Source organism: Elephantulus edwardii, unplaced genomic scaffold (genome assembly GCF_000299155.1).
Source record: "Elephantulus edwardii isolate Elephantulus edwardi_28Jun2011 unplaced genomic scaffold, EleEdw1.0 scaffold00012, whole genome shotgun sequence".
Lineage (NCBI taxonomy): Eukaryota > Metazoa > Chordata > Mammalia > Macroscelidea > Macroscelididae > Elephantulus > Elephantulus edwardii.
Window position 1 is genome coordinate 14,476,308 of NW_006399762.1, and position 25,287 is coordinate 14,501,594.

At 34.0% G+C, this 25,287-nt stretch overlaps 1 protein-coding gene across 1 annotated transcript in view; it reads left to right on the forward strand.

The window, feature by feature from the left end:
• Nucleotides 1–712: 712 nt before the first annotated feature.
• The window catches only part of NDST4 (N-deacetylase/N-sulfotransferase (heparan glucosaminyl) 4), a 697,622-nt gene continuing 673,047 nt past the window's right edge, over nucleotides 713–25,287 (forward strand). Inside the window, exon 1 of the mRNA XM_006881069.1 lies at nucleotides 713–1,137. The gene's annotated coding sequence lies outside the window, so the exon portion shown is untranslated. The remainder of the gene's footprint in view (nucleotides 1,138–25,287) is intronic.

Sequence of the window (25,287 nt, forward strand, 5' to 3'; positions counted from 1 at the left end):
CCTTTTGATCTCTGCTCATATGCTTAATCTTTATCTAAAAATATTGTAGATTGTATCCTGTCTCACTAAAATAATGGCCTTTAACCTTGCTTCATTAACATCTTATAAACCTGAATTTACAGCACATGAGATAAATTATATATAACATTAAGAATCATCATCTAGTCAAATTGACACATATTTGTAGTGACACCATGCAACATTTAAAAAAATTACATCTACATAGATATCTAAAACATAAGCTTTAATAGTAATAGGGATTAGTTTACTAATATTTCTTCAAGTTTCCTGTTGCTTCTTGCTGGCTTCAGCTGACACACATTTACATCAGGAAAAACTGTTTTAAACTTTTCTTTCCTTCTTTGCTTTAAACCAATAGAATCTTTTAGAGTAATGCCATAGCTGCAAGGTGGAATTTTACTGTAGGATTTCATAAGAAATCCTACAAATCTGCAATGAAAAATTATGCAAATCCTCAAGGAGCATCTAATCAATCACAGTGGTGTGAGAGGAATGCAGCTGATCGCTGAATTGGCTTCTATTGGAATGTATTCATGTGTAACATTCCACTGTCTGGATGACATCACAACAGCTCCTGGTCCTTGAAAGTCTTCAGGATGATTAGCTGAAGGAATTGGCTGTTTCTGCCAATCATAATCTGGCAAAGCTGCCTTTATAGTTCTGGAGATATGAGAGAAAGAAGGAGGGAGGGAAAGACTGACTACAGCTAAACAGGAGCCACAGCAGCAGTAGCAACATCAGAGCAGGAGCAGCTGGTATTCCGGTGATTAAATAGTTCTCATAGCCTTTTTGCTGTACTCGGTCTGCTCCCTGGTGTAATTCTCGTGTCCAAGAAGGAAGCTGCATTTTAACGGTGTGCTGAACAGAGGTTTGAATCATTCCAGCTGGCTGCTTGTTTTGAAAAGGACAATGTGTGTATAAATAAAAAGAGACTCCGCTGGAAGAGTTCAGATCTAGCACTGGAGCTAAAGAGTGTTCTCGGAATATTGTATGAACTGAAAGCTCCTTCTAATTAACCTGGAGTCAAGTGAATCCGAATACTGGATATCTCATTTTCTAACTGGGGATAAATTCAAGTTAGGAAAAGAGAGCAAAAAAATTCAAGTCCTTCTCTAGGTAAGTTACTGCTTAATTTGCTGAAACCTAAGCTTGTACAATATATTATATATGTTGCTTAGCTATGTAAATAAGTTGAACACAATCAAGTTTTGTCAAAGATCTATGTTGAAGCAGATGATATATTTAAGCCAAATTCAGTCTCCCTTTTCAGCATGTGTAAGCGTACCTGTCATTGTGCTTTGTGAAGTTGTTTGCACTGTAAATGGAAAAGGTAACTCTGCCTTAAAAAGAGGTATAACTTGACATGTTTTAAATAACGAAATAGCTGAACACAAAAGCACCTCGTCTGATTTCAGTTTTCGTCTTTTCATATTGTAAGCTGCAATCCCACAAAGTTAATATAAAAGACAAGCTGTGGCATTGTAAATATTTTTGGAGAATTCTAAGTGATAACATGGTATTCAAATTACAGAAGATGAGAACTTCTCTGCTTGGAACCTGAGATTTATAGGCAAGCTCTGTTCTAATGGTCTGCTTTAGAGAAACAACTGTCAGGATATTTGAAATTGTATAATACTGTCATAAATTGCTTAGAAGGAAATAGATGTTTCCCTCCCAGCTTCTCTTAAAAATTCTTAAAACAGTGTATTTGCCGTATGCCATAAGAGATATATCCCCAGAAGGACAAAAACATTTTAGGTAGAGCTTTAGGTGAGATTTCGAGTTTCTTATGCAAAAAATAAGTTGGCAAGCAAAGAGCTAATCTTTAAATATGGAGGGTGTTCTTTTTTTTGCACTCTTTCCACTATGTCCATTAGAGCAAGCTAAGTAAAATGGTAATCTTAAACTGTGTCTTCCTTGTATTTGTCCTAATTAATTAAACAGTGTAGATTTGATAACAGTTTCAAATGATGATGACTTTTGTTTACTATGAGAGCTTATGTACTGTGAATCCTTAAGCACTTAAAAGAACTTTCAATAGTTTATACTCTATCATGTAATTTTCAAACTCATCTTTTCTTGCTTTAAAAATGTCTTGTAGCAGAGTATTTTTTTTACATCAGCCTAAAATCCATGAAAACATTGTTAGTAAATTGTACAAAATGATGCTGAAGTGGTTCATTAACTCTTAGAGATTTTTGTTCTCCACTTTCTGACCAACTTCATGGGTAACATTCTGTGGATTTCTTGCAAAGAAAGAAAATTGGTAAAGAAAGTAGTCAATATAATTGATTCAAATTTCCCCTAAAACATGGAGGAAATTATTTTTATATATAATATTTAATTTACTTTTCATATAAAAGAATAATTTTAATGTCTTCTTTTGAAAAGAGTGCTAGTTAACTACACCCAGATACCACTTTGGTCACCTTTTTATTTAATTATTTTTAAATCTCATTAAGCCTGTGTTCAGAAAGGTTATAAAGCATACGGACTACAACATTGAATAGTAAGACAATTATGCCTGCCATTTACATTTCCTCAAAATACAAATGGAAATTTAATATTTGTTACGATTTTTGATGGTTTTAGTCTAAAATCCTATGATTATTTATCATGATCAATTTTACACAGCATTTCATTGTCAGAAGTCTCACAATAATCTAATATTAGGGAGTTTTGGAAATTGAACTATTCAGAATAGTCTTCTAAAAATTCACCTTAATGGCAACTTGTCACCGCTATGGTTCTTGTTCAGAAAAGTCTTAAAAAATGAAACATGTGTGATTTAGTCCTCTAACAGAGAGTGACCCTTAAAGAGAAATATAGATGCAGTTTAGAAACTCAGACATCCTTAATAAAAGAAAGGTGAAACATGATGAGAATAATAGTATTTGTTTTCCTGTTTTCTTTTTGGTCAAACCATAAACATAGGCATAAACTTTGTTTTGTGCCAGGTACAGTTATCCAAGAAATGCTCCCTGTTAAACTGTTTTCCCCTTTCACACTAAATGATAAATGATATAAAATATATATATAAATATATATAGTCACATTTTAAAATTTCTATATATTGTATAAAATATAATTTAAATTTTATTCAGATATTAACTCTCCTACCATCCATTAAAGGCATTCTTAAAATAAATCACTCTTCTTTAATCTCAATATTAATATTACTTCTTAAAGGTGCTAAACAAACGTTTCTAAACCAGCGCAATATTTGTCCCCAGTAGGTCTTATGTTTATATCCTCCACTTGCACATTCTGGTGGGAAAGGTGCCATTGCAATTAAAATCCAAATATCAAACTTTCTGTGCTTCATGCAGTAGCAAGTACTCAGAAAAAAAAAACAACCCACACACACAAAAAAACAGAGAAGTGTTTAGCATACTGTGTTCAAACTAGAAAATTCTGGCTGTTGTCGCCTTCCCAGATTTGAGAAGCAGCTGGGAAACTTTAAAATAGGCTAGACTTGCATCCCTGGCTGGGAATCAAGACTGAGAAGCTGTGCACCCAGAAGGCAAGTTCTTTCTGGGCTGAAATTCATTGATAATGCATTATGCTTAAAAGCTAACCTAAAGTGTCACTTTTTCTTCTTATTCCCCTGAGTAGAGATTGTAGGCTATTTACAGCACAAATTTATTTTCTCAGTAGAGCTAAATTTCAAGGTAACACATTGTATTCTTTATTAAATGTTATTCAAGTGAAAAATGTAAAAGAAGCATCATAGAAATGTCTATGAAATTCAATATATTGCCAGCAAAAAAAAAAAATAAGTAAAAGTGAGATCTTTTATCTAATCATCATCTTAGAGATGGCAGAAAGATCAGAAATGCTACACATGGCTACTTGCCAAAAACAAGAAATATGAAAGTTTCATTACAATAATTAGATTAGTAAAAATCCCAGCAGGAATTGGCACATTGTTTTAGTATATAATTTTTGAAGATAGATAACAAAAGAGTGTGAACTGTAACCCCTTATGTAAACAAGTACAAAAGAAGGGGATATGTCCTTTCCATTTATTTTAAGCTTAAGAGGTGAGAGAAATCATTCAGGTGTCAGACACAATGCTATAGCCTTTAGCCATCATGGAATAACATTTAGCCTTCCTTTTCCTTAACACTCAGGAAACTTCCTGCTATACTGTTACAGAAAGTGTTAAAGTCACCCTTTTTTAGTTATTTTCAGCAAACTTTAGAAGCTAAATGTGTCAATTACAATGCAGAACTCCAAACATACAATCCTATTGCCATGTTTTCTTTATCTGTTTTCGAAGAAATGTTGTCACTTTCAAGGGTTGTTAAATATAAAGTTTTTTTTGGAAATAATGTAAAATTGAAAACAAAATTCATCCAAACTCAAAGTAGTCTGAAAATGCTCACATATGACTATCAGTATTTGCAGGAAAAAAAAGATGAATAGTAAATTATTCATTTCTACTGATAAAATTGTTTGCTGGTTTAAGTCAATGTATTTATTTTATTTGCCCTATAATTTCCCTTTATGTGTGAGTGACCAAATAACCCTGCCCATGAAGTAAAGTCACCTATGCAACTTCACCTCAATTGATGATTTTTCAATTGACTAATTGAGGTAAATGAACTCAGGAGAACTTTAACAAGACAAAATGTAGATATCTAATTAAAATCATACATATAATTGAGATTAATTAGTTGAAATTAAGAAAGTATCTGTGGATAAAATGAAAGTTTGAGGACACTCTGAAAGCTTCAAAGAATGTTTTGATGTTTCACTCAGGGTTTATGGACTATAAAAATGATATTCTATTAAGATGTAGAATTTAGACTTCTCAAGCAAATGAGATTTTCATTTGTTACATTTTATTGTTTTAAAAATATGATGCATAGAAATAAATCAAAATTTAGGTAGGTTACATATACATACCCACTTAGCTTTATATATCTACCTATATTGAGACAGCTAGCTAATGATAGCTCTATCGATAATCTTCTAATTTGAATACTTTATTATAATTTAAAATGTTTAACTATTATTTAATACCATTAAAAGTCTCATGCTATCTATCTTCAACTTTAGTACTGTAATAAGCTGAAAGTCAACAGGCCAGAATCTTTTATTAAAGCAACAAGTTAATGTTTAATTGCTCCCTTAACTTGTATTTTTTTCTTCCTTCTGCTTTGCTTTTTCCTTCTAATTTGCCTTTGCATCCTTTTACCATCCTTTTTTTTTTACATTCCTAATCCTTTCCTTTTGTCCACTTTCCCTTCTTTCATTCATTCCTTCCTCTTTTTTGCTCTGATTCTCTTCTTTCATTTCTTTATTATATCTTCTTGTCTTTCCTCTATTCTTTCATCATTCTTTCACTTGTTCTCTGTATTTTCCTACTTAAGAATAAGCTCTCTTACTCAACTACTCAAGCTCATTGTATGTTCTCTTTCTCTCTCAAGGAGTCAATGACCAAAGTCTTGAACAAGTAGGAGCAAACAATGTATGCTTTGTAAATCAGAGTAATTATTAATCTGTTGGCCAGATATGAACACAGGACTTGAACGTGAAAAAAAAGTGTAAGACAAGTGAGAAACTTACACCACCAACCAATAATGTTATGAAAAGGTGAGAAATTAATTCATGTCACCTCTAAAATACTGGCATTTCTCCTACCTAAGAATTTCTATTTCATGTTCTGAAATCTTTAAGTGGGCTCATCAACTTTTTTCCCCTGTGCTACTTTTCATTGTCAGTCATTGTGTACTAAAGACACCTTGGTAGTAAAACTAAAATAATCATGATAGTCAGTATAAATAACTTTTATACTAGTGTTTTAAGTCCTGATAAATAAATTTTCTATTTAGTAATTTAAACATTTTAATATTCATATGGAGAGAGAAAAACAATTTTGCACATTAAAATGTTTTGATTTGACACCATTCCTGAATCAGAAACTCAAGTCTAGATTCCAGATCCACAGAATTGGTCATATTTTATCAACTATCTCAAAAGAGGTTTTCCTTGATGTGCTGAATAGTCTTTCACGCCTTTGTAAAAATCATGTAAACCTCAGAAATAAAAATAGCGACATTAAATTTAATACAAGAAAAGGAAGCAGATGCAGAGATGCATATGTTCTTGAGTAAGCATATAAAGGGCCTAATTCTATTCATTAGTCTAAAATGTAATTGAATAATTAGAATTTGAATTAAAATTTCAGTTGTTTCTCAACCCAGTGTTTCACTAATAGTTAAGCCAATCTAATTGAAATGGCATATCCTATAGTACATAAAATTCAAGTAATCACTTAAGGACAGAATTATTAATTTATGAAAGGCATTGTTCTCTGATATTTCAGCTTATGAAGCTACTTTCTTTGAAATAAAGCATTTTCTTAATAAGTAAAAAATAGTGCTCAAATAAATTAATTGAGGAAGAAATAAATTTATGCATAAAGCATTCTTATTTTTTCCTTGACCATATTTCAAATACTTTAAATATGCACATTAGGGTGGTATAGTTTGAATCTTCTACCATTAATCTTCACTATTTAATTATAAATAATAATTATTTTAATATATGTCAAGAAATACTTACAGCATATATTAGGAAACACCATCTCTTAGTAGGCTAACCTTGTGGAGGAAACATACAGTAAACAAAAGTTGTATAACTGAAGCTATGACATTGAATAAGTCAAGGATGGGTGTTCAAGAGTACAAGTAACCACTTTAGGAATGTTCAAGAAATATATTTCTGATAAAATATTTAAAAATATCTCTCTGAGCAATGTTATTAGTTTGCCTTGTGTAAAAATGTTACCAAGAGGAACAATATCTTTCCCCATATCTCATTCAAATAAACTTGTATATTTAAGAACCAATTTCAAGAAAGCAAACAAAAATATCATTGATTTGTCTGGAGTAGTGTACTTTGACAACATAATAGAATCACAGAGAGAATAAATGCAACTCAAATTCATTGTCTATTAAATTGCACTGATTGTAAAAATACTTCAAACTCAGTAGCACCCTAAGTATTATAAGGCTAATGTGTTTACGTACCATAGAATCAGCTTAAACTCACGGAGACTTTATGTATCATGGAAGAAAACAATGCCCAGCCCTGTCCCATCTTCATGACCATTAGTATTTTGAAGACAGTTTATTATTTTATTGGAGGAGCCCTGGTGGCTTAGTGGTAAGGAGTTGTGACTCCATCTTATTTAGTTTATTTTTTTATTAATTTACATTCATTCATGTACACAGTTTAATATATGTACATTGTGTTCTATACCTGCTTTCATATACATGGTATTTTGCATAGTTAATTATTATTGATCTATGCCTATTATCACCATATTTTTGTAAATCCTTGTGGCTCTCCTGCCCCCTAATCTCTACTATTTTAAAAATTTCATTCTTTCCCTTTTATCTGTCTCCTTTTCTCCCCTCCTCGTTCCACTTTTGAACATTTATACATATCTTACTTGGTTATCCTCCTATTCTCACAATAGCGGTCTTATACAGTATTTGTCCTTATGTGACTGAGTTATTTTACTCAGCTGGTTTCCTTCATTTTTTACCCTCTGAGGGATCCACTTCCTAAACAACATGCCTCTGGAAACTCTATGAACTTTTATAAACATGATAGTTATGGAAAGGTTTCAGGCCTTTTGTTTATAGGATCACTATGAGTTGTGCTCGACTCAACAGCAATCAACAACAACATTATTTTCGCAAACATGTTCTTTCTTAGCTATGTATCTTTTCTGATGGCATGCCCAAAGTCAGTGACTGGATATAGATCATCATTCTCTCATCTTTCTGATTGTATTTTTCTTTGTCCTATGTCAATCTGATGTACTGTGGTGATCTGACTGTCATATTTGATATTATGCCACTGACATTTCAAATTCTATCAGGGTTATGTATGTTGAAAAGGTTCATCAGACCTTTCACGTTGGTGTACTATAGAAAACTGTATACTGTTGTTGTGATGTCAGATTAACTGTGACTCAAGAGACCGTATGGACGAAAAATCTGAAGCTTGCCCTATCCTGTACCATCATCTTCACCATCTCTCTCACATTTGAGCCTATTGTTATCATCATTGTGTTAATCCGTCTTGTTGGAGAGCTTCTTCTCTTATGCTGAACTACCACTTTTCCTATGATAATGTCTACTCCAAAGACTGGCCTTTCCTATAAACATGACTAAAGCATGTGACTGAATTTATATATATGAAAACTAGCTAATAAAACCACTGTATATTATAACAGAATGGGACAAATATAGAATGATACAAGAGCTTTGTTGACCTAGTGGGTATTTGTGCTGCCATCAGTTTTTACTTGATGGCATATAACAACAAGCAAATTGTAATCATAATGTTATCGAAGAAACAATGATTAGATTAGTGATCTTTGCAAAATTCTAATATTATTTGTACTAGAACAAGATTTATGACAGACACTCTTTTAAGGAGTTCTGGTGATGCATTCCATGTTGGCTATCAAACAAAAAGCTAGAGATTATTCTATTTGTAGGAAGAAAGATAAGCAATGTCTTTCAATCAAGATTTAGGGCTTAGAAACCTGATCAAGGTTTCCATATACCTGATCAAGGTTTCCATATACCTGATCAAGGTTTCCATAAACCAACTCAAACACAATGGGATCTTTTCTTACCTAATTACTGTATGTGAATGAATGCCCTCCTTTACATTAAACCTCGATGGCAAGAAAGCTTAGAAAGTATATTCGATCAATAGTAAGCAGTAAGCAAGAGTTTGATTGATAGCCAAATGCTGAGAGACATTAGAGAAACTATCTTATAAGCAACAGTGAGATGATATTTAAAAGAAACAACTATAGAAAACAGGATAATGTTACTGTCATTGTCCAGCATTCAGTTGGAACTGACTTCTTGCTGACTCTCCAGCAGGTGTTTAGAGATGGTAAATCACACAGGAGAAGATTGTGCAGACTTCTGTAGAGCAGCTGGTGGATTCAAACCATGTGCCTTTAGGAATTGCAACACATCTTAATACCACTAGGCTACCACAGTTTCTCAGAAAACAGCATAGTTGCTTTAATATAACATAGAATTCTTTCTCTTTTAGTGAAAAAGAATTAATTTTGTGTTATATGATATGAGCAGACTATAATATAAAATATATTAGGAGATTGCCCAGACATAATATCAAAAAAGAAAAGGGAAAAAAATCAGAACGCACATACATTATATGATATTTGTTACCCAAAATAAGCAAGACTTGTTGGAGTGCTACTTGTCCAGAGGACTTTGTTGTTATTAGGTAATATTGAGCTAAAGTTTGACTTATAGTAATCCTAGGAACAACATATCTGAAACCTATCCTGTACCATCCTCACACTCTCTGATGCACTCAATCCATTGCTGCGGTCACTGTGTCAGTCTGTCTGATGAGGGTCTTCCTCTCCTTTGCCATCCTTCCACCTTTCTAAGCATGATATCTCTCTGCAAGGAATGGCCTCTCCTAGCAATATACCCAAAGTATGTGAGATGAAGCTTTATCACCTTTGCCGCCAAGGAGTACTCTGACTGCATTCTCTCCAAGACTTATGTTTTGTTTTTATTTCAATCTATAAAATATTCCGTTCTGTTCATCTGCACCACAATTTAATGAAATCATTTCTTCTTCTGTCATCCTTATTCACTGTTCAGTTTTCAGATGCATAGCAAATGACTGAAAGACCATGTTCTGAATCAGGTGAAACTTAGTTCTCAAACTGATATCCTCACTCCTAAATAATATGGAGATGTTCTTCCTAACTACAGACTTTGCCAGTGCAATATGTCTCTTGACTGCTAGTACAAAGTATATTGATTTTGGATCCAAGTAGTATGAAGTCTTTGACAGTTTCCTTATTTCCTCCACTTGATAACAGAAAATGACCAAATTTTGTATGTCCAATGGCTTATTCATCAAATACCTTCTTTAAACATGCAAAAACAAATTACTGGGTAGAGGGAAGAAGTAAAGGAAATGGGAAAGTTCCAGCTGGAATCTAAAAAGATAATGTAATGGTGGGCATAGTACAATAGTGATTAATTTTACAAGTCACAATGAATGGAAATGATTGCATGAATCACAATATAAATGAAGGATTGTGTGAGAAACACAATGCATACAAATTTTGTTTGCACACCAATATAAAATAAAATTAAAAAGGAAAACTGTGACTCTACATATGGATCCCACCAGAAGGACTGAATAGGAATCAGATCGACTACATCAGCTGAAGAAATCATTGGAGAAGCTCAGTATCAGCAGTCAAAAGCAGACAGACTTTAGTAGATGGGATTTCTGCATTGAAAGGAGTTCAGCAGAGGAGGACAGGGACAGATTCTCTTGTATTTTTAATTGTGTAACATTAGATGGTTTGGTTTAAGACTTTAGAGTGATTACTAAAACTCTAACATTTATTTATATATGGTTCAAGAAGTTCAATTTACAACTATTGGATACGTCTATGTAACAGTAATGTATTAATCAAGATGTGCATTAGAAGATAAAAGAAAAACAAGTGGTTCTTTTACAGAGTGTACTATTATTGACAGGGAGCTCTGGTGGCGTAGCGGCAAGAAGCTGTGCTCCCAACCAGAAGGCAGACAATTTCAGTCCATCAGCTGCAGTGGGAGAGAGATGTGCAGTTTCCTCTCATGTGATGTATTGCCTCTAAAAACCTGCTGGAGGATTAGCTGTGAGTCAGTTCTAACATGATGACACATAATAACAACTACTAGGGACATAAAATTAAATTACAGACTTCTTGAGAAAAATCAAGAACGGATCTTTTAAAAAAATAAATATAAATTAACTTTACTAATGTTTTTAGTCTCTCTGAGAATAGAAATATCTACAGATTAGATGCATGCTTGTATACCTTGTAAAAGCCAATTATAAACAAATATGGGCTGGTATAAAGATAAAGTGGTATTATGGTATTGTGTGAGGCAGGTGGGCAATAATAAATTCTACCAAAGCTATGATATAAAGTTGAACAAGATTAATTTATTTCATTTTTTTTATTTTGTTCTGCTAAGTGGGATAGTAATGCATACTTCACAGAATTGCTAGAAGGCTAAATGTGACAACAGATTTAAAGTTCCTAGTACAATGCTGGAAACATGAGAGGTGTTAAATTAATGGAATTAAGTTTTAATTACATGCACCAGTACTCTGACCTTGTCCTGCAACATAACATTTTGTACCGATTTAGAGTAACTTCTGAATGATGAGCATCGACTGTTTCCAATCCCCTTTACTTGGAGATAATGATCTCAATCACCTTTTGCACTGTCTGTGCTGTATTTTTGATCACATATTTGAATATTAATAACATTACATCTAATTTAAAGGATCCAGTTTCATTGATCAGCATTTTCATGTGACTCATCACAGTTTAGAAAATTAAGTCACATTCAAAAATTGAAAGAAAAGCAAACCATAAACCAGTAGGGGGAAAGTGACAGAAAACTGTATGCGGTAGTTTGTCTTCATTTTCTGTTGTGCTGAGGTAAGGAGAGACAGCAGGCAAGAAGGCAAAAAGGCAAAAGTTCAAGGACTGGAACCAAACAGAAAATAAAGGACAAATACTCTTAGTCTGCAATTTTCTCTGGTAGGCAATTAATATTTATTTTTATGTGGTATGTTTTTACTGATGTATCGTCAAGAATTAGCACAAAAGTTGCTTATGAATGCTTTAGAAGGATGCCAGAAACTGTACCAAAATAATTCACTTTGCAAGCATATTTGACAGAAAATTATGGTTGTTTCTGCCATATAAAATGCCATATATAATTTTCCACATGTATTTTAGTGGAATTGGTAAAAGGAGTGAATTGTTCTTCTTGCCTTATATGTAGAAAGTAAGAAGGTAGTAAACACATTGCTGCTATGTGATTTCACTGAAGTTTTGTTTATTTAAATTTTATTGATCAATCTTCTAAACAACTGATAGAGTAAGGATTGAGGTAGATAAATAGGTCCATATGCTCTAACGTTATAGAACGATGAATACCAGAAACCTCAATGACTGCGATTTTCCACATCAAGGATGATATTTCTTCAACGTAAGATATTTCAACCTTCTAGGCAATATATTGAGCTGTTCTTCATGACTAATGTTGACTGAAAGTAAAGCCTCCCTCTAAAAAAAATTGAAAGTCATCTCCATCAAGTCCATTCTGACTCATGGTGATGCACTATCAGGTTGCTGAGACTGTAAATATTTATAAGAGAAAACTTCGTAACCATCTTCTGTGAAGAGATTGGTAGATTTGAATCAGTGACTTTTCACTTAATGACATAACATGGTATGTAGTATGCCACCAGGATTCCTCAGACTAAGAAATTAAAGATATAAATTATACTCTAACTTTTGCCATAAAGGTGCTGGAATACTAGAAAGCATACGTATTATTTCAAGATATGAAGCAAAGTTATTATCATTCCTCCTATTTTATACCTTCAAAAGTATTTTGAAATAATTACATTTCATAATATCACAATATTTTGTATGAAAGCAGTTTGCTAAATGAAAATTTGGTATAGTGTCTAATTTTAGTATATTATCTAAAATTATTTTTAAGCATTCATATGTAACTTTGATAGTAGCTATAGAATCCATTCATGAAGTATTAATATAAAACATATGCAAGAAATATTTCTTCTGACAAGTAGCGGAATGCTTGACATCACTCTAAATCATTTATTATGAGTTTTGTCATGCTTCCAAACTTTAGAGAATTTAAAAACCTAGATTAGTTTTGTTTAGTATATCAAACTGTATATGTTGTTTCTGTGTGCCATACAATCAGAAATGACCCATACCTAACACTCCAGTGGGTTTTCAGTGGCAGTTAATCCAGTAGGTTTTCAGTGGCAGTTAATCCAGTAGGTTTTCAGTAGCTTTTAATCCAGTGGGTTTTCGGTGGCAGTTAATCCAGTGGGTTTTCAGTGGCAGTTATCGCATGAGAAGAGACTGTCCATCCTTCTTCCAAAAAGCATCTGGTGGATTTGAACCATGTGGTTTCACAATTTCAGTGCACCAGAGCTCCCTAAATTTTATATAGGATATATTTATGTGTGACTATTCATGTTCCTTTGCCATTTGAAAGCAATCTACCTATGAATTATTTACCAGTAGATTAGATTTGTAACAAAAGCTATTATTTTCTTTTTCTATATTTAGAAATGTAAATATTATGTAAATCAATTATATTAGAAACAGTAGACATATATGACCATAAAATTAAATAAGACTTTTATCATTCAACTTATGCAATATTTTTATATTGCATAAAATTAAGAACATGAAAGTTAGATGTCTTTATAAATATACTCTATAAGTAATTTAAGTATGTATGAGTAGGAAGAGCTGCTCTGAAGGACTTAGCAAAAAATAAGGGCCCAGGAATTGATGGGATATTTCAACAAACCTATGCTGCCTTGGACATGCCCACCAGGCTGTTCCAATAAATCTGGAGGACAGCTAACTGCCCAACTGACTGAAAACGATTTATATTTATTCCCATTCCAAAAATAAGTGACTTGACAAAAATTATGGAACAACATCACTAATATCACATGCAAGCAAAATCATGTTGAAGAGTATCGAAAAACCCCTGGAACTCTATATCAACAGAGAACTACCAGAAATATAAGCTGGGTTTAGAAGAGGTTGGAGTTCTATAGATATTATTGTCAGTATTAGATGGTTCTTAGCAGAAAGCAGAGTACCAGAAGAATGTCTATCTGTGTTTAACTTATTATGCAAAAACATTTAATTATGCAGATCAGAACAAATTGTGACTAACCTTGAAAAGAATTGGAATTCCAGAACACTTGATTGTGCTTATGTGAAATATATGTGTAGACCAGGAAGCAGTCCTTAGAACAGAGCAAAGAAGCACTGCATGGTTCAAAATCAGGAAAGGAGTGCCTCAGGTATGTGTCCTGTCTCCACTACCTTTTCAATCTATATGCAGAACAGAACGTTTGGGAGTCTGGGATTTGTACGGAGGAATGTGGATTCAGGATTGGTGGAAGACTCATCAACGATTGATTTTAGGCAGATGAAACAGCAAACTTGCTTGCTATAACTAAGAAGGACCTTAAGAACTTGCTGCAGAATTTTAAGGACTATAGACTTCAATGTGGATGTAAGTTCAATATCAAGAAAACAAAGATTCTCACCACTGGGCCAAATGGCAGCACCATGATTGAAAGTTGTTAGCAATTAGCTTGTTCAGCTCCACAGTCAATACTATTGGCACCAGCAGTTAGGAAATCAAAAGATGAATTTCACTAGGAAAATCAGCTGTTGGGGGACTTCTCCAGAGTACTGAGAAGCGACAATATCAGGCTAGAGGCTAAGGTGTGCCTGATTCAGGTCATAGTCTTCACAGTTACTTGCTATACATCAGAGAGCTGGACAACAACTAAGGATGACAGAAGAAGAATTGGTGATTTTGAGTTGTGGTGCTGGAGAGGAGTCTTGGCCATACCATAGACCACCAAGAAAATAAATAAGTCTGGTTTTGAGAGGGTGAAACCAAATTTCTCTTTGGAGGGTAAATTTTTATTTTGAAACTCTGTCTCAAATACTTTGAGCATCTGGCCACATACTGGTCGTTGGGGAAGGACATCATGTTTGGAAGGGTGGAGGGACAGCACAGGAGGGAAAGAACCTGGGTGAAATAGATTAATAGTAACTAGGGCAATGGAGGTAGGTGTGTTGGAGTCAGGACAGGGGAGGCTTCATAGCTGTTCATAGTGACACTATGAACAGGTGACTCAACAGCACATAACAACAAGAAGCAGCAGCTAGAAATCCAAAAATCAAAGAAAATATCAGCAATCTATAGTTTAGCAAAGTTGTTTAAATTATGCCTGGTAATGAAATTCTATTTATTTATATTCATCATGTCAATGAATATTAGTGACAATGGAGGATACTTAGAATCAGAAAATAAGTATTTATATTTTACTTTATGACATTTTAAAAGTCACTTCACTTTTTACAATTAAATTCCCCATTTATGCATTCATTAATATTTTTAAAAATAATATTATTGATAATTGTTATTTTTAATTATTTATTCATAAGCTAAAAACTTTACTTTTACACTACACATTTCTAGAAGTGAACATTAGATAATGTTTGCAGAGAAATTTTTCTGATAGCGAGATAATACAATGGGAAAAAAACTTATCTCACTAGACCCTCCTATAAACTAGTTAATAGACTTTAGTTTTACTGCCCACAAACAATGTAAATTTTCTCTGAGAATTTATGTATTGACTGCTTTAGGTCTTCCTAGCTAAGAAAGTCAATAGTAGGAAGGTGATTGCTGAAATGAATTTTTACCAGATAGTGATCTTTTCCTAACTTCTGGTACAGGCTAATCTAATTTATATTGATAAACAGATAGTTGTTAGATGTGACTATGTTATCACTGATCCAAAACTACTCAGTGCCAAAAAGAACAAATAGCCAGTCTGGTCGTGCACTATTCACAAATGCATTGCTGCTATACTAATTTTTTGTAATGTAAGTCATTGAGAAGTTCCGTTATTTTGTTTTTACTAACACGCTACTTAACCAATCATGATATCTTTCTACTGGGACTGGTATCTCCTAATAATGTGTTAAAAGACATCCTTCTAGGGAGTCTTTTGACTGTTCTTCAACTACAGATTTGTTAATTATTTTATAGTACACATTATTTCATATTCTTCACCAACACCATCATTCAAAGTTATCAGTTCTTTCTTCGTTCTTACTTTATCATTGTCCAGATTTTGTACACATATAAGGCAATTGAAAATGGCATGGATTAGTGTAGGCAATCACAATCCTCAAAATGACATATTTTAACATTTTATTCATTTTCTTTTTTATTATTAATCTTAATTAAAATTTAGAGGCTTTGGATTTCCATTCATTCATTGTTGCACTTATCTCCCGGCCCACCCCTCGACCCCTAGTTTGTTTTTCTCTTTAAAAAGTTAAAGAAAAATTATTTCATTGTTATATAATCCCTCCCTCCAAGTCCACTCCACTATGCATCCTTCGTTCTGGACTCCTGTCATGACAATAATATATAATCTATGTTCCTTTTAAACAATTTTTCCCTCATCTGTTTCAATGTAGTATACATAATTTAGCCCATCTTCCTCAGTCTTCCCCAACCTCGATGTCAGTCCTGTTTAACAACAGTGACACTATGCAGTATTTGTCATTTTGTGACTGAGATATTTCACCCAGCATAATGTCCTCCAGGGTTATCCATTTTGTATAATGTTTCATGAGTTCCATGTTTTTCAAAGCAGTGTAGTAGTATTCGATTGTGTGAATATACCACAGCTTCTCAATCCATTCATTTGTTGATGGACACTTAGGTTGTTTCCAACTCTTTGCTACTTACTGTGAACAAAGCCATGATAAACATGGGTGTGCATATATCTGCTTGGGTGGTGGTTATGGTTTCTATGGGGTATATTCCAAGTAGTAGTACTGGGTCAAATGGAATTTCTATTTGCAACTTTTTGAGAAAGTGCCATACAACCTTCCATGTGGCTATACCATTTTACACTCCCACCAACAGTGAATAAGGGTTCCAGTTTCTCTGCAACCTCACCAGTATTTGTTGTTTGCTGTTCTGTTTAAATTTTGCTATTCTTACTGGGGTGAAATGATATCTCATAGTTATTTTGATTTGCATCTCTCTTAGAGCTAGGAATTTTGAACATTTCTTCATGTGTTTATTTGTCATCCGAATGTCTTTGGTGAAGTGTCTGTTCATATCTTGTGCCCATTTTTAAACTGGATTGTTTACCTTTATTTTGTTGTGGTGCTCAAGTATTTTATAAATTCTAGCTATAAGTCCCTTATCTGACATGTCATTACCAAAACTTTGTCCCAGTCTGTGGCTTCCCTTTTTATCCTGTTGGAAAAGGTTTTTGATGCACATAGGGATTTGATTCTTAGAAGGTCTCATTCATCTCTTTTATCCTCTCCTGGTTGTAGATATCTTCTAACATTTTTATAAAATCTTTCATAGCACAATTTCCCCGTGCAATATAAAATTAATTTCTTGACTGTTATTTCCATAAGTGTTGATTATGAATACAAGTAAAATTAAAATTCTTAGTAATATTAACATTTTCTGTATTTATTTTAATTCTGCTTATTAGTCTATTTGTGAGATTTATATTGTTTTGTTTTGTTTCTATTAGGTGTACTGTCTACTGAAGACTATAACCTTCTACTTTATCAGTAAATACTTTAAATCTTCTTTATTTCATTAAAGTTATGTCATCTTTATACTGAGGATTGTTAATGATTCTGTTTTAAATCCTGGTGTTGCATTTTTGTTAGTCTGATTTTTTTGGATTACTTACATTGCATACAAACTGAATTAATGTGGTGAAATGATACAATCAATCTTTACTTATATTAAACCAAAATATTCATTTGTAATGTAGAAAACTCCCTTTTGGTTTATGTACAATTTCCACACAGGCACAAGAATGCAGCATAATTTCTATTTTTTTTCAAAAATATATCACTGATTCTCTATACAAACAATCAAATTATTTTGCTTAGACTATAAAACACACATAAATGATTTTCTGGTTTACTCTCAGCTTAAGACTCATTTTATATCAATGATGATATTCCTTATTTCATATTCTTTGGTGAATCTAGCTTGAATTTTGAGTAATCTTCTAAGTAAGTCCTGCTGTAACTCATTTTATGTTATTTTCAGGAAAATTTTACTTCTTTGTTATATTAATGATATTTTGTTATTATTTATTTATTTTATGAGATCAGCTGCCTTTTATGACTGCTGTTATTGACATCATATTGAGTAGAGCTCATAGTGACACTTCTTGTTATTATTGTTGTTATGTGTCATCAAGTCCCTTGTGACTCACAGCGACCATATGTACAAGAGCCCTAAACGCCATCTATCCTGTGTCAACCTAGCCATCTCAAACACACTTATTCCCACCTCTCCAGTCACAGAATCGATCAATCTCACCAAGGATCTTCCTCTCCTGTGCCGTTCCTCCACTCTGCAAAACATGATGTCCCTCTCCAAGGACCAGTCCCTCCTTACAACATGCCAAAGTATGTCAGATGAAGCATCAGAATCGTTGACTCCAAGGAGCATTCTGGCTTTGCCTTCTCCAGGACAAACCTGTCTGTTCTCCTAGCAGTCCATGGTATATTCAACACTTCTCCAGCACCATAGCTCAAAGGCATACATTTACCTTCTGTCATCCCTATTCACTGTCCAACTCTCCAATGCATAGCACATAATTACAAAGACTGTAGCCTCTGTCAGGCACACCTTAGTCTCCAGCCTGACATCATTGCTCTTCAGTAATATTGAGAGGTCCCTCACAGCTGACTTTCCCAATGCAGTTTGTCTCCTGATTTCCTGACTGCTGTTACCCCAGGAGTATTGACTGTGCAGCCAAGTAAACTAAAACTGTTAACTATCCTAATCTCTTCACCATCCATACTGATGCTGCCAATTGGCTCAGTGGTGAGAATCTTTCTCTTCTTGATGTTGAGCTTCAATACATATTGAAGACTGCAGTCCTTGACCTTCTGCAGCAAGCGCTTCAGGTCCTTTTCAGCTTCAGCAAGCAGGGTTATGTCATCTGCATAATGCAGATTGTTGATGATTTTTCCACCAATCCTGATGCCACATTCCTCCTTGTACAGCCCAGCATCTTGCATACAGATTGAAAAGGTATGGCGACAGAATACATCCCTGACGGACTCCTTTCTTGATTTTGAACCATGTAGCGACTCCTTGCTCTGTTCTGACAACTGCCTCTTGGTCCAAGTATAGGTTTCGCATTAGCACAATCAAATGTTCAGGGATTCCCATTCTTCTCAGAGTCAGCCATAGCTTGGTGTGATCCACACAGTCAAAAGCCTTTGTGGAGTCAATGAAACACAGAGAGACATACTTCTGGTATTCTCTGCTTTCTGCCAAGATCCATCTAACATTAGCTAAAACATCCCTAGTACCACGACCACTTCTAAATTCAGCCTGCACATCTAGCAGTTCCCTGTTGACATATTGTTCCAAACATTTTTGGATAATTTTCAGCAGAATCTTACTTGCATGTGATATTAATGATATTGTTCGGCACTAGGAACAAGAAATCTAAACCCTGTCCTATCTTCAATCATTTCCACCACCTCTGATACACTGGAGGCCGTTGCTGCACTCATTGTGTCAATATATTTTGTCTAGAAAGTTCCTCTTTTCTGCTGATCCTCCACCTTTCCAAGAATAGTGTGTCTTTCAAAGGAATAGCATGACTTAGCAACATGCCCAAATAGGTGGGATGAAACTTCACCATCTTTGCCTCCAAGGAGGACTCTGACTGTACTTGTCCGTGGAAATAGCTGTTTGTTCTTTTGGCATTCGATGGAATGTTCAATATTCTTCTCCAACACTACAACTCAAGTATATCAATTATGTTCTTATCTTTTCTCATTATCCTGCTTTCATGTGCCTAAAAATGTGAGTGAAAACACCATGACTTGGATCAGGTTCATCTTGGTCTTCAAACTGACATCATTGTTCCTCAGTAATTTGGGAAGATCCTTGACAGCAGACTTGCCAAATGCAATAAGTCTTCTGATATCATAACTGCTGGTACCAAAGAGTTGCTTGTGGAACCAAGTTAAGATGAAATTATTGACATTTTTCAAACTTATTCCATCTGTCATAATTTTGATTATTGGGGTGGTAAGGATTTTTGTCTTGTTGATGTTGAGATACAATCCATATTGAAGACTATAGTTGTTGATCTTCTGTAGTAAGAATTTCAAGTCATCTTAAGTTTTAGTAATCACTATTGTGTCACTTGGTTAACACAGGTTGCTGATGAGTCTTCTTCTAATCCTGATGCCACATTTTTCATTAAATTCAGCTTCGTGAAGGATTTGGTTACCATACCAATTGAAGAGGAGTAGAGTAAAAAATAAACCCTGACACACACATTTCCTGACTTTAAACCATACAGGGTTTCTTTACTCATTTCAGACAACAGTTTTCTGGTCTAGGTGTAGGTTTTCTATGAGTACAATTAAGTGTTCTCCTTTTCCCATTCTCCTCAGTGTTAGCCACAGTTTGTTATTATTCACATAATAAAAAAGAATAAAAATTATAAAAATAATTAAAAAGGTAAAAAAAATATGTCTTTGAATAGTCAATAAAGCACAAATACGTTCTTCTGGTACTCTCTGCTTTCAGCCAGGATCCGTGTGACGTTAGCAATGATAGCCCAGGTGCCATAGCCTCTTCTAAACCCAGTTTGAACTTCTGATTGTTCTCTGTTAATATACTGTTCTAGCTGGTTTTGGATGATCTCCAGCAATATGTTGCTTGGATGTGATATTGATGATATTGTTGAATAATTTCCTAATTCTATTGGTTTAGTTTTCTTGGGAATGAGGAAAATATGGATTTTTTCCAGCAAATCAACCAGGTAGCTGTCCTCCAAATTTCCTTGCACAGCCTGATAAACATATCCAGAGCTGTCTTTATTGAAACATATAAATTGGAATCCCATCAATTCCTAGGGCTTTACTTTTTGCCAATACCTTCAGTGCAACTTAAACTAATTCCTTTATTACTTTTGGCTCTTGTTCATATGGTACTTCCATAAGTTTTTCAGTGTTAAAAATTCTTTTGGGTACAGTGAGTGCATATCCTTTCATCTTCTTTCGATCTTCCTGGATCATTTAGCATTTTCCCCATAGCATCTCTCAGTATTGCAGCTTGAGACTTGAGAAATGTCAAGTGAGTTCTTCACATTTTGCATTCAACTACATGTTGCCCATTCCATTATATTTTACCTTGTCTTCTCAAGTTACACTGTGATATCTTCTGCTCAGATCTTTTATTTTGGCATCTCTTCCCTGTGTTTTGACTTCTTTATGCTGTTCAATTTTCAGTCTCTTCTCACATTCTTGTTTCTTTCTTTCCTTTCTCCTCTGTATTTATAATGACCTTTTGTTTTGTTTATGTCATCTTCCATCACCTCTGGTCTTTTATTTACTGTGTCCAATGCCTGAAATCTATTCTTAAAATAATTTTAATTCAAACTGATTAGTTTCATGGTCATATTTTGGTTCCAGTGGACTTATTTCAATTTTCTTCAGCTACAGTTTGAACTTTTCTTCAGTAACTGATGTTCTGTTGCATGGTCAGCACCTAGCCTTGTTTTGACTGCTGATACTGATCTTCTCCAGTGATTCTTTCTGCAGATGTAGTCAGTCTGAATACTTTGCACTTCATAGGGTGAGATCTGTGTGTAAACACAATTTCTGTATTTTTTAAAAGTATTCAGTTTGAAATGAACAAATCATTGAACACACAAATTTACTCATTCGTTCTTTAGCTTCATTTCTGTCACCAAGACTGTATTTTCCAACTACTATTTCTTCTTTATAGTTTCCAACTTTTGCATTCAGTAATCAACAGTGTATGTAGACTGTGTGAGTAAAAACAAATTGTTGCTAATCTTGAGTAGAGGGAATTTCCAGAGTATTTATTTGTGCTCATGCTAAACCTATACTCAGACCAGGAAGGAGTCTAAGCAAAGCCAGGAAACAGTGCGTGGTCCAAAATCAGGAAAGGGGTGCATTAGGCAAGTGTCCTGTCTCCATACCTTTTCAAACTATATGCAGAACAGATCATTCAGGAAGATGGCATCAGTATTGGAGTAAAATTCCTTAACAACCTACGTTATGCAAATGACAGAGCCTTGCTTGCTGAAACTGAGGACGACCTGAAGTGCTTGCTGCAGAAGGTCAAGGACTGTAATCTTCAATATGGATTGAAGGTCATTATCAAGAAAACGAAAATTCTCACCACTGCGCCAACTGGCAGCACCACTGTAAATGGAGAAGAAATTGAGATTCTTAACAACCACAGCTTGCTAAGCTCCACAATCAACACTCTTGGCACCAATAGTCAGGATATCAAAAGACAAATTGCCCTGGGAAAGCCTGCTTTCAAGGACCTCATCAGAGTACTGAAACGCAACAATGTAAGTCTAATTTGTACCTGATGCAGGCGATAGTCTTCACAATTACTTGTTATGCATCAGAGAGCTGGGCGATGACCAAAAATGACAGAAGAATTAGTGCTTTTGAGTTGTAGTGCTGAAGAAGAGACTTGAACATACTATGGACTACCAGGAAAACAAGTAAGTCTGCCCTGAGGATAGTGAATCCAATTTCTCCTTGGAAGCTATTATTTTGAAAGTCTGTCTCACATACTTTGGGCATGTGGTCAGTGGGAATCAATCCTTGGAGAAGGACATAATGAGTGGAAGAATGGAGGGACAGTGCCAGAGAGGAAGATCTCAGATGATGGATTGATACAGCAACTAGGGCAATGGAAGTAGGTGTGTCAGAGTCATTAAGACTGACTCAGGATAAGATAGGGTTCAGGGCTGTTGTACATAGGATTGTTATGTGTTGATGGCACATAAATACAACAACCAGAGTCATTAATGCATCTTTATTGTATACTTGGTCAATTTCAGACTGCAAATTTGATAGAAACCTTCAGTTTCCTCTTCGTTAACTTTAGTTGTTGGTGCATATATTTGAACAATAGTTGTATAAACCTTTCTTTAGAAAGGCATGAATATTGATTTCTTGTATTTTTTATCAGATAACTGTTTTCTCATTTTTTATAAGTAAATGAATGATTCAATAGTTCACCTATCTTTTGAAAGATTTAAATTGTTACCTCTCAAACAAAAATTTCTTACTCTTCTCTGTTGCTTTTGGTACTGCTTGTAGTTGCTCTTTGTTAATTTTTGGTTATAGCTACTTTTTGAACATGAATATTTTTTAAAAAATTCTTTGGAACAGTATCTAGGCATATTCTTCCCATCTTCTTTTGATATTCTCTGCCTTGTTCAATATATTTCCTATAATCTGATATTACAACTTGGTTCTTCAATATTTCTTCAATTTTTCCATCTTGAGAAATGCTGCCTACAGAAGACACATCTGAGAAGCAAAAATAAAGACAGCTTAAAAATCAAAGGGTGGAACAAAAGATGTCAAGCAAATGGCAACCATTCCCTGCAAAAATAAACAAGAATAGCAATATTAATCTCTGATAAAATAAATTCCAGGGTAAAAACCATCATAGATTAAAAGGAAAGACACTATATAATGTTTAAAGGGTTGATAGAAAAAGAGGTCATAACTGTAATAAATATGTGTCAAATGATAAAACAGCAAAATACAAAATCATTAATAAGACTAAAAAAAATAGAGAATAGTATAACAGTGGGATACTTTTCTGGTTTTTTAATGATTTGTCTGCTTTTGGTAATTACTAATGTACAATAAGTCAAATCTATTCTTGAGATGTTCTCTAAGTTGGGTAGGGTATGTCAAGATCATATTATGGTTCTCATGAACTTATTTTCATTTTCTTTACTTTCACTTTTAAATTACATAAGAGCTGTGGGTAGTTATTTCGCATTTCTCCTCTGGTCTGGTCTGACTGATGACAGCTTTCCCATTCATTCTTTAAACAGATGTAGTATATTTGATATCTGTGTGCTGCATCTGGTGAGATCTGGTAAAGTCAGAATTGTTATATCAGTAATATTGTTCTATAATTTCTGTATTCAGTTTTATCACTTTTCTTTGAAATAGACATAAATATGGATCTCTTGAATTTATGTTGTTAAAAAATAAGTATATGAGTGGACGGCTTTCATAATTTTACTATGTGGTCTCTATAGAAATTTATATTGCCAAAGCCATATTTTATAGCTACTAATTCTTTGTTTCCAATTTTCTGTTTTAATCACCAACAATTAACAATGCATCTTGGTTACATGTTTGATCAATGTCAAGATACAGAAGTTGATAGATATCATTGCTTTCTTCATCTTTGTTGTTAGTGATTGGCACATAAACCAAACCGGATAATAGTAGTGTTAATCTTTTGTTTCTATGTCTCACTCATTGGTGTTAAGTCTATTCCAATTCACAGTGATCTTCCATTGGGCTTCCAAGACTATTTTATTAATGAGGTGAAACTTCTATCTTGCTCCCATAGTGCAATTGGTGGGTTCAAACTGCCAGAGATGCAATGCCTTTTGGCTACAGTACAACATGTTACTCACTGGTTAGCAGCATAATATGCTGGTGACTACACCAACAGAGCTCTTTGGTTTTCTTGTAGGGATACGGATGGTGCCCTATCAATGGACAACATTGTCAGTTAGGAAATCTTGAAATATTTATTATGATAAATTTGACACCAATGAACATTTTGAGACCATTATAGAAAGCCATATGATTGTCTAATTAAAAATGACCAGTCTTAGTCCTTTTCAGTTAAGCATATCAATGCTTTATATGTTTCTTTTTATTTTTTATAACTTACCACTTTCTTAGATTCATACTGCAAACATTACATATTTTAATTACTAATGGATGTTTTCAGCCTTTTCACCGTATTTTTTAGTTAAGCCTAAATAGCAAATAAAGATGCTTGAAGCTTTACTCCACCCATGTCATTAATGCCACGTCTAATTTGAGTAGACAGTGTTTCTTCAGTCTTATTTTGAGTGCTTTCCAACCTGAGTGGTTAATTTTATGAGCATTGCTTGGCTGTTAAAAGATTTTCACTTTTTAAAAATTTGTTTGTTTTTAATGTAGTAAATCTCCAAATACTCCCTAGTCTTAATCTGAAAGCGCTACTCAAACCTGTCGACCAGGGCAACACAGCTGGCATTTGAAATATCAGTGAAATAATGTCTAGCAAAACACAAACAACACATAGCTACAATAAATTGACAGACAAGTTGTGGGATAAATTAATCAGAGATTTCTGATGTCACAGTCCAATGACAATTATGCTGCTAATCCAAAGACTACACCTCATTTGTGGTTTTAATCCACCAAGGCACTACTATTATTATAACATCTAGCATCACAGCAACAAATACACCACCAAAGTATATCAAACTGACAGAAAGAGAGATGAATGAATAGCAACATTAAAAAATCAAATAAATGAAATGTTAAAAATTAACTTTTAAGAGGTTCTGTATGTTAATGTAATTTGTTAATATAATTTTGATAATACTAGTAATTTAAGACTTAAATAGGAGTTTATTAGTAAAACATTAAATATATATAGCTAAAAAGCTAGTCAA